The following is a 9,367-nucleotide window of genomic DNA, read 5'->3' on the forward strand; positions in this document are numbered from 1 at the left end:
TGTGTGTCCACAGGTTTTGTTTCTTTTTTTAATTGAATTACCGGTTCTATTTTCTATATCTTTTTTGTTATATAACAATTAGTTTTAGAGCCCGTATAATATACGGGATGATCTAAATAACTAAGTTACAAATAAAGCAACACATAACACCACGTGAATATCGAACTTCGGCCACACATGTGGTCTGGGCGATTTGCCACACTTCGGCTTAAATGTGTGGCTAAAAGGTCTTTGACCATGTTTGAAAACCTTCTAGAATGTTTTGGCCACACATATTATTCTTCATGTGACCATTCTATACCTACTCAGGTACTTTTCGCCACACTTTGAAAAAATCTGTGACAAAAACTAGCCACATTATAAAAACGTGTGGCGAAATGTGACCTACAATCATAGTTTGTTTTATCTTTGATACATGTGACCAAAAACACATGCATTAGCCACAAACTGTGACATTTAACTAGCCACATGTTTTAATAGTGTGGCCAAATGTGACAAACGGCTACTGTAATGATAAGAGATGTGTCTAAAAGGTAAAAGATATAGCCACTTATATTACGTTGTGTGACCTAATGTCACATTTTCTAGCCACATTTTTAATAAAGTGGCGAAATACGACGAACAACCATTGTATTTATTAGTAATGTGGCTAAAACGCTTAAAATATATGACCACTTATACGAGGTTGTATGACCAAAGAGTAGTTTACTTTTATTTTTTCTAAGTTTTTTATTGTCACGGATACACTTATTATGTGTGGCTATAGGTGATAAATTGTCACACTTAAATATTTTTAAGTGTGTCCAAATGTAATTAATGGCCACTTATAGGAGGTTGTGTGACCAAAGAGTAGTTTACTTTTATTTTTCCTAAGATTTTTATTGTCACGGATACACTTACTATGTGTGGCTATAAGTGATAAGTTGTCACACTTAAATATTTTTAAGTGTGTCCAAATGTAATTAATGGCCACTTATAAGAGGTTGTGTGACCAAAGAGTATGTTAGTTTTATTTTTTCTAAGTTTTTTATTGTCACATATACACTTATTATGTGTGGCTATAATTGATAAATTGTCACACTAAAATATGTTTAAGCGTGTCAAAAACGTAATTAATGGCCACACGTTGATTTGACGAGTGGCGATGTCATCATTGCCTTTACAGTTTCTTGTGCTGCCAAATTCAAATTGTCAGGGAGATGTATCGGCGGTTTCCGATGGTGTTTAAATACCAGTCACAATCACAATCCACAATCACAATCACAATCACAATCCATAATCAGAATCCACTATCATAGTCACAATCCACCTTTCTTCCGATTATAATTTCTGATAATGGCTGCAGCTTGGCTCGAACGTGCACCGGGTGCTCAAGCCCCCGTCTACTACGACCCCACGTTTTTCATAATACGATTCCACTTTTTTTCCGGCGCCTTCCGGAGGAATCAAAGGGTGAGGTATATTGACTATGTCAACCCTCAAACCTTCTCGTACCAACAACTTAACCGAATGGTTAGGTGGCTTGGGTACACGACTGTTGATTATTTCAGCACTGAAATGGTAGTGCCGGGAATTGAGGTGGCCTACATCGAGTTGAACGACTTGGGGCACTTCAAGGCGGTGTCCGTTTATGGGGCATTCCATTCTCAGGTGAACCTTCGCCTCCGTAGGCTTAGGGACTCCACCTACACCTCCGATGGCATGTACGAGAGGATCATGCCCTCTCATACTCCAAAGGAGAATCCGGATGTAGATTCGGATACGGAATCTACAAGGAGGTCTACGATGGATGTCGATTCTAAGACGGAGTCGGATGCTAGGAGCTAGTTATAGTTTTATGTAATTTTTGGTTTTCTATATTAATGTAATTAAATGTTATTATTGTAATTTTTATATTTTGGTATTAATATGTTTATGTTATGTGAATTGATTAATCATATTAATACTTTTTTAATATGTACATTTTAATTTTAACATGAGAACGTAGGAAATAATACTAATTTATAAAAAACCGAGAACGTAAGAAACAATACCAACTACAATACCAATCTACATAAAAAATAACTTATAATAACAAAGAAAAACCTTAAAAATTACAACAAAAGAATAAAAAATCAAGAACAAAATAATAACAGCAAATACCAACAATACTTATAACAGCAAAAGAAAAAAAATCTAATAATAACAACAAAATATAAATTAACAAATAGTTATAGCGTCTCATAAGCGAAAATTAGCAAATACGAACAAATAATAACAGCAAAAAACTATAAAACTAAACCTAATGATAACAGCAAGTTGGTTCTCACTGTTTTCATGTTAACAATAAAATGTATTTGATCTTGTTTTCTTAATACATAATCACTTATATTATGTGAATTTTATTATTGTAAATGTTATTATTAACTGTAAAGCGTGAAGCGTTTCCAAAGCGTGATATATATAACTGGTGGCTGAAATTTAATGACTGGTTTTTTTAATACCTAATCATTTATATTATGTGAATGTTATTATTTTAAATGTTATTATTAACTGTAGAGCTTTGAGCGTTTCCAAAGCGTGATATTATTAACTAGGAGTTATTATTGTAAATGTTATTAATTATTAATTGTAAATGTTATTATTATATTTTGGTTTATGCGTATGTATAGCGTATTGGATGTAGTTTTTTTTAATTAACTTTAAAATAGATGTTAGTGTGATTGAATAACAAAATAGACCTAAAATTTAATTTTTGGTAGTTGAGACAGTAATTTATTGTAGTTCAGTTGATTTGTAGCGTATCTAGTAAGATATACTAGTTTTTTTATTTTAATTAACTTGAATGTGGGCTATTATTACATAAATATATTTCAAAGATTTTTTACAGGTATTAAAAGCGTACAAAGCGTGTGATTTACAAGTTTTTTTTATTTTAATTAATTTGAATGTAGGCTATCATTACATAAATATATTTCCAAGATTTTGGACAGGTAGTAGGTATAAATGTAATTAATTTTCAAAAATAATTAGCTTATGTGCGTTTCCAAAGCATGTGGAAACCATTTTGACAGATAGTATGCAGTTATAGTGTGTTATACACTCAACAACCAACTATATAACAACAGAGACTTTAATGACTGCAATAAAACTGGTGACTGAAATTTATTACACTTCTATATATGTTATGTGAATTCCAAACTTGGCCAAGCAGAAAAAATCTAAGGTTTCCACAGATCTTAAACTTCCCAAAGTTCTTAGATTTTGATAAAATCCTTTCCAAAACTCAATGCCATCACCAAATCTTAAATCTAAGGTTACTGGTGATGGCATTGAGTTTGGAAGCGGTTTTTCAAAACTGAATTTTATTTGTTCAAAGGCTTCTTCAAAGTCTGGAGGGTACAATTTTGGTATGCAGGTTAGTGAAAAGAAGGGCATAATGGTCTTTTTTTATAAAATGAGTTGATAATGTTTTGCAGGAAACCAGCTGTTGAAAAGTATGTTGAAACATAACCAAATAGAGGTTGTGCAAGAAACAAAACCATCAGACGAGAAATGATGACTGTCACCGAACACCTTAGACAACATGATGCATTTTTGGGCTTTCTTTGTATTAATGTAACTTTGATATCGCACGAGTTAGTTATGAGTGTAATGACTTTATTGATCTTACTATGGTACACTACAAGTCAATTGCGACTTTTATCGATGTAACATGATATATGTTTGAACTTGACACCAATTGACCAAAATAGCCAGAAGATAAAATGAATTCAACAAACCGGCCTGTACGTATAAGTAGTAATAGTATTAAAAACAACAAATATTTCTTTAGTTTGAATTAATAAGTACAAAGTAAAGAATGGTGATATCATGTATCACAACTATATTTAAACATTATTTACATCTAACTAGCCGAACGAACACAACTGCTGGGTCGACAACCCCGACATCGGTGTCAATCTCCATTACGAATAGTTGTAGGCTTTTTCCCGAGCCTCCAGTAATCATCTGGCGACTCATTACGAAGCAGTTGATTTGGTTGTACAAGTGGCAATGTATTACCCTCATGAGGGAAAGTTACCGTACTAAATTCTTCATTGACCTCGTCATACGAATGCCTATCATTCTTGGGTGGAGTCATGAGGACAACATGCTTTTTTCTATCCAGCTGATCTTGAACATAAAACACCTGGCGTGCTTGCGAGGCCAATATGAACGGATCATCCTTGTGGCCAAATTTGTTTAGGTCGACCGACGTGTAACCAAGAATATCATGTTTGACATGTTTACGGTCAACCCATTGGCACATGAAGACCGAAATCCTTTTAGTATGATAATCTAGGACCCATATCTCTTGCAAAACCCCAAAATAAAAGTTTTGTCTATACGTCACCTTGTCTTTTTTGATGTGCATGTCATCCGCCTCTACACCAACCCCGCTGTTCTGTTAAACTCTACCATCATAATATTTTGTACGAAATTCAAAACCGTTGATGTCGTACGAGTAGTATTTGTAAACGTTGCGGTGTGCTCCATGTGCAATCCACTTTACGGTTTCCGATACAGAACCTGGGGAGCCCGCTAGCTCTCTTTCAACCTGAATTTCATTACAATGATTAGATTCTTCACATACATTGCAGAAACTATAAAAGAATTTTAAAAATTATAGAAGACTTAATAAATTGATCTACCTTGTCGCGTAATCAGTCACCAAACTTTAAAGTATGCTCATTCTCCAGCAATGCTTGTCGTTTACCAGGCATTTGGTTTTTCAAAGAGGTCTTGTGTTGTCTGCAAGTAGGAGTATAATATATTATGAATTAATATATATATATATATATATATATATATATATATATATATATATATGGGTGCAGTTACTGTACGCTAATGCCTTAACGTACGGTATATTCTGATTTAATATATGGGTGCGTTTGCTGAGCGTTTAAGTTTTCTATATACAGTAACTGCACCCTATATATATATATATATAATTTAGAGTATATATGTTAGTAATACTTACTCGATATACGGCACTATTTCAGGCGTATTCTGCAGCACATAGAAATGTGCTCTCTTGAAAAGATCAGGAGAAACTTCAACTGATTTAACGCCTGTGACAGGAATTGTCTCCCCATTATCATCATTCTTATCATGTGGAATACCAACAGTACTCTTGATGTTTTTTTGGTACTCGCTCAGAAACTCGATTGTTTCTTCCGCAATGTTCTCCTCAGAAATGCACCCTTCTGGATAAGTTTTGTTTCGCACATGCCCTTTGATAACCTTCATACATCTTTCAAAGGGATACATCTAACGAAAGCATGGTGGCCCACATAATTTTATCTCTCTTACAAGGTGCACGATTAAGTGAACCATGACATCAAAAAATGATGGCGGAAAGTACTTCTCCAGCAGGCACAGTGTAACTATTTGCTCTTCCTGCATCTTATCAAGCTCTTGTACAATGATTTCTTTGCTACAAATTGACTTGAAAAAAAAACAAAGTCTGATTATAGCATATTCTCATTGGTTATGGCATGATGGACCGTATTGCAAGGGGCAGAAACTGTTGCATAAGCATGTGATAATCATGTGATTTAAGGCCTTGTAGCTTCCTTTCTTTAAGATTCACCAAACTAGAGAAGTTAGAACAATACCCTAGTGGAGCCTTCAGTTTATACAATGTTTCAAGAAACATGTCTTTTTCTTGCGCTGATAATGTGAAGCATGCTGCAGGCAGTTCTGTATTGTTGCCTTTTGCTTTCGGTTGCAACTCCTTTTTAATCCCTAAAAACTCCAAATTCTTTCTAGCTGCCAATCCGTCTTTTGTCCTACCGGGAATGTTCAACAACGTCCTGACAATACTTTCTGCCACATTCTTTTCAACATGCATCAAATCAATACAATGTTGGACAGGTAAATACTTCCAATAGCTGAGCCGTTGGTACCATATGTTGAACTTCTTCCAATATTGGTGCGGCGTTGTGTTATCCCTTTTCCTCTTACTCCACTTAGGGATTCAGATCCCTTTCCCCATTCATTGTTAATGTTTTTGACCTCGCCGTATATCTCTTCCCCTGTCATAGGCTCTTTAGCGGTTCTCATATCCTCTTTTCCGTTGAACGTCTTTGTTTGTTTTCTGAAAGGGTGGTCATGTGATAAATACCTTCTGTGGGCAGCATAACTCTGCTTCTTTGTGTGATAAAGTCGAACACACTGAGTGTCGCCCTGACACACCACACAACCTTTGAATCCACTGTAAGGGCAACCACATAGTGTACCAAGAGCAGGGTAATCATTAATCGCCCATAACACAACTGCACGTAGTGTAAACATTTCTTGTTTATATGCATCATATGTTGGCTCCCCGACCTCAAATAAAGATGCTAGATCGTCAATTAAAGGCTGTAAAACACATCAATATTGTTTCCTGGCACTCCGGATATTAATAAGGAAAGCATGATGAATTTTCTTTTCATACACATCCAAGGTGGAAGGTTGTAAATGACTGCTAAAACAGGCCAGACACTGCGGTTTCTGTTGCCTCTATGTACGTCGACCCCATCAGTGCAAATCCCTAGACGAAGATTTCTTGGATCGCTTCCGATGGTATCGGAGTACCTGTCATCTATGGCTTTCCATGCTGGTAAATCTGATGGGTGGCGTAAAACACCGGGTTTATTGGTACTCGTGGAGTGCCATGTTAAATTCTCTGCTGTGGTCTTTGATTGAAGGAGGTGCTTGAATCGTGGAATAATGGGAAAGTACCACAGTACCTTAGCGGGCGTGTTTATGTAAGTTTTGTTAGTCTTCTCATCCACCTTCCACCTTGACTTGTTACAAACTGGACATGCTTCCAAATCCTTGTAATCCTTATAGTAAATAATACAGTCATTGATACACACATGTATCTTTTCGTATCCTGAGCCCATTGCCTTCATCATCCTTTTGCCCTCATACATATTATTTACCATTTCGTTATCTGCAGGTAGCATCTTTTTCAACAATTTCAGAAGTTCATCAACGAACTTATGAGATACCCCGTGCTTGCTCTTCAAGTTGAGTAGTTGTACTAATGCAGACAACTTGGTGAAGTCAATACATCCTTTATATAGGGGCTTCTCAGCGTCAACAAGTAGTTGTAGAAACTGTTGATACTTCTTGTCGCCTTTGAAATTGTCTTTTGTAGCATTTACCATTTCTACAGTTTCACAGGCATCTATTGGAATGTTGGTGTCAACAAACCCAGTATTATTATCATAATTAGTTGGAATGCAGGTGCAGGCAAACCCAGTATTATCAACATAATTAGTTGGAATGTTGGTGTCGGCTTCTCCATGTTTTATCCAAGTAGTATAATTCTTTTCAATTCCAAACCTGTACAAGTGATGTTCTACCTCGTCTACACTAAGAGATACGTGGTTCAAACACCTAACACATGGACATGAAACAAAAATTGGTGGTGATGTCTCCTTGCAATTACGAACTGCAAAATGTAGAAATGCCTTAACACTATCTCTATATGCTTTACTGCACCTGTCGCCTACTGACATCCAAAACTTATCCATCTTCCAAGAATTTTTTTATTAACTGTGTCATCAACGATATATATATATATATATATACTAATTAACGCCAATAAATGTAACTGACTAATTAAAAGCAAAAATATTTGGTACTCACCTGAGATTAATGAGAGTTCAATAAATACATTAGCAGATCATTTATTAGGGTTTGGTGAGATTTTATTTGGTTCAATAAATACTAATTGATTTGGGAGTCTTCCAGAAGATAACTCGATTAATTGGCGGGTAAAAATGAAAATTTTAAACTTCTAAATGTTGGTATATAAATATTAGAAGAGGTTCTATTACGTTCTCAGGGTGTTGCTCAAACGGTTGAGGCGCTTGTGATTAAACATAGATTGCAAATACCGCGGGTTCGAAACTCCGGAGGGAACATATTTTTATTAATTTTTTATAATAACCTCTTTTTAATGAAATAAATACACTGTGATTTTGAAAACACTCAAACTAAACTACTCATTAAAAGGCCTTCAAATCCGTTCAGAAACATAAAAATACATCATAATAGCTGGTCTAAAATCATAACAAAGTTTCTTAGCTTTTAATTACAAAACTAATTAAAAGCCCTAAAAACAACAAGAAGCAAATAAAATACAATATCTTCACTTTTTTTTTTTTCTGATTCAATCAGTGAAGCTAAACTCCTTGCAAGTTGATCCTCTAATGACTTATTTGCCCTTATCAAGATAGGAATTATGTCTGTACATCTTGTGCACACATAAGATCTTGTGAACGAAACACAATCAGACCATGAAAAGAAATCACATATTTTGCCCTAAGTTAAAAAATATACAGTTTAGGGTCAACAATTGTAGATGAATTCCAACTTTATTTGCAATTTCACTAACCTGAGATGCACAATTGTAGAACCTCCGACCTGGATTTTTGGTGGTCCTTGATGTTCTTAGAATGGCTTCTTGACCACAAAAACAATAAACCTGAGATCGATTGTTACTGGATGTTGTGGTCCGCAATGAGGTTTATTCCATGGTGAAAAAGGAGTTTTTATTGAAAACATAACTAGATATATAAGTATATATATACGAGGGTTTAGAAAGGAGTTGTTGTACACATGCGTGTTGCCAGCGTTTTAGGATATTAATTATATATGTCTTTGTACAGTAGCGTGTTGCAAGCGTAATAGACTCTTTTGAACAAATATATAACATATTTTAAGCTAATTGATTACACACATTTTTAACAAAGAAAGATGAGAACCATTAATCCATATTTACCATTCATCAAAAGATGCATCACAAAAAGTACCATTAATTACAATACATAAAGCATCACAAAAAAACCAAAAAGAGAGAAGCTAACATCACCATCACTCCGCCTTGTCCACAGTCTCCACCCCCATCTCCTTAAAACTCATGTCGGTTGACACCATAGTTATGGTGTCAACCAGGGTCTCACACACTGAGTCGTAGCATTCAGACTGTTGTTGCTGATAATCAGCAACCATTGCTCGAAACTCAATGTCGTCTTCCCGCAACATGAGGTTACAGGATTGGAAGGTGTTTGTTTTTTCCCAAGCGAGTATAGCCCTAATCACTTCTACTTTCTTCAACAAAGAGTCGTCTTTCTCTTTATGAAAATCCATCGTTTTTTTCACTATGGCCTTCACGGTTTTCTCAGAAGAATCCATTTTTATTATCTTTCTGAAACTGTTAGTGTGATTGAATAACCAAACTTAATGTAGTTAAGTTTGATTTGTAGTAAGATATAGTAAGATCTAGTAAGATATAGCTTAACTTTAATGTTGGCTATCATTACCATAATATTTTTCCTGGCAT

Source organism: Bidens hawaiensis, unplaced genomic scaffold, assembly GCF_021521415.1.
Source record: "Bidens hawaiensis isolate Kalapana, Puna unplaced genomic scaffold, B.hawaiensis_p1.1 tig00027337_1, whole genome shotgun sequence".
Taxonomy (NCBI): domain Eukaryota; kingdom Viridiplantae; phylum Streptophyta; class Magnoliopsida; order Asterales; family Asteraceae; genus Bidens; species Bidens hawaiensis.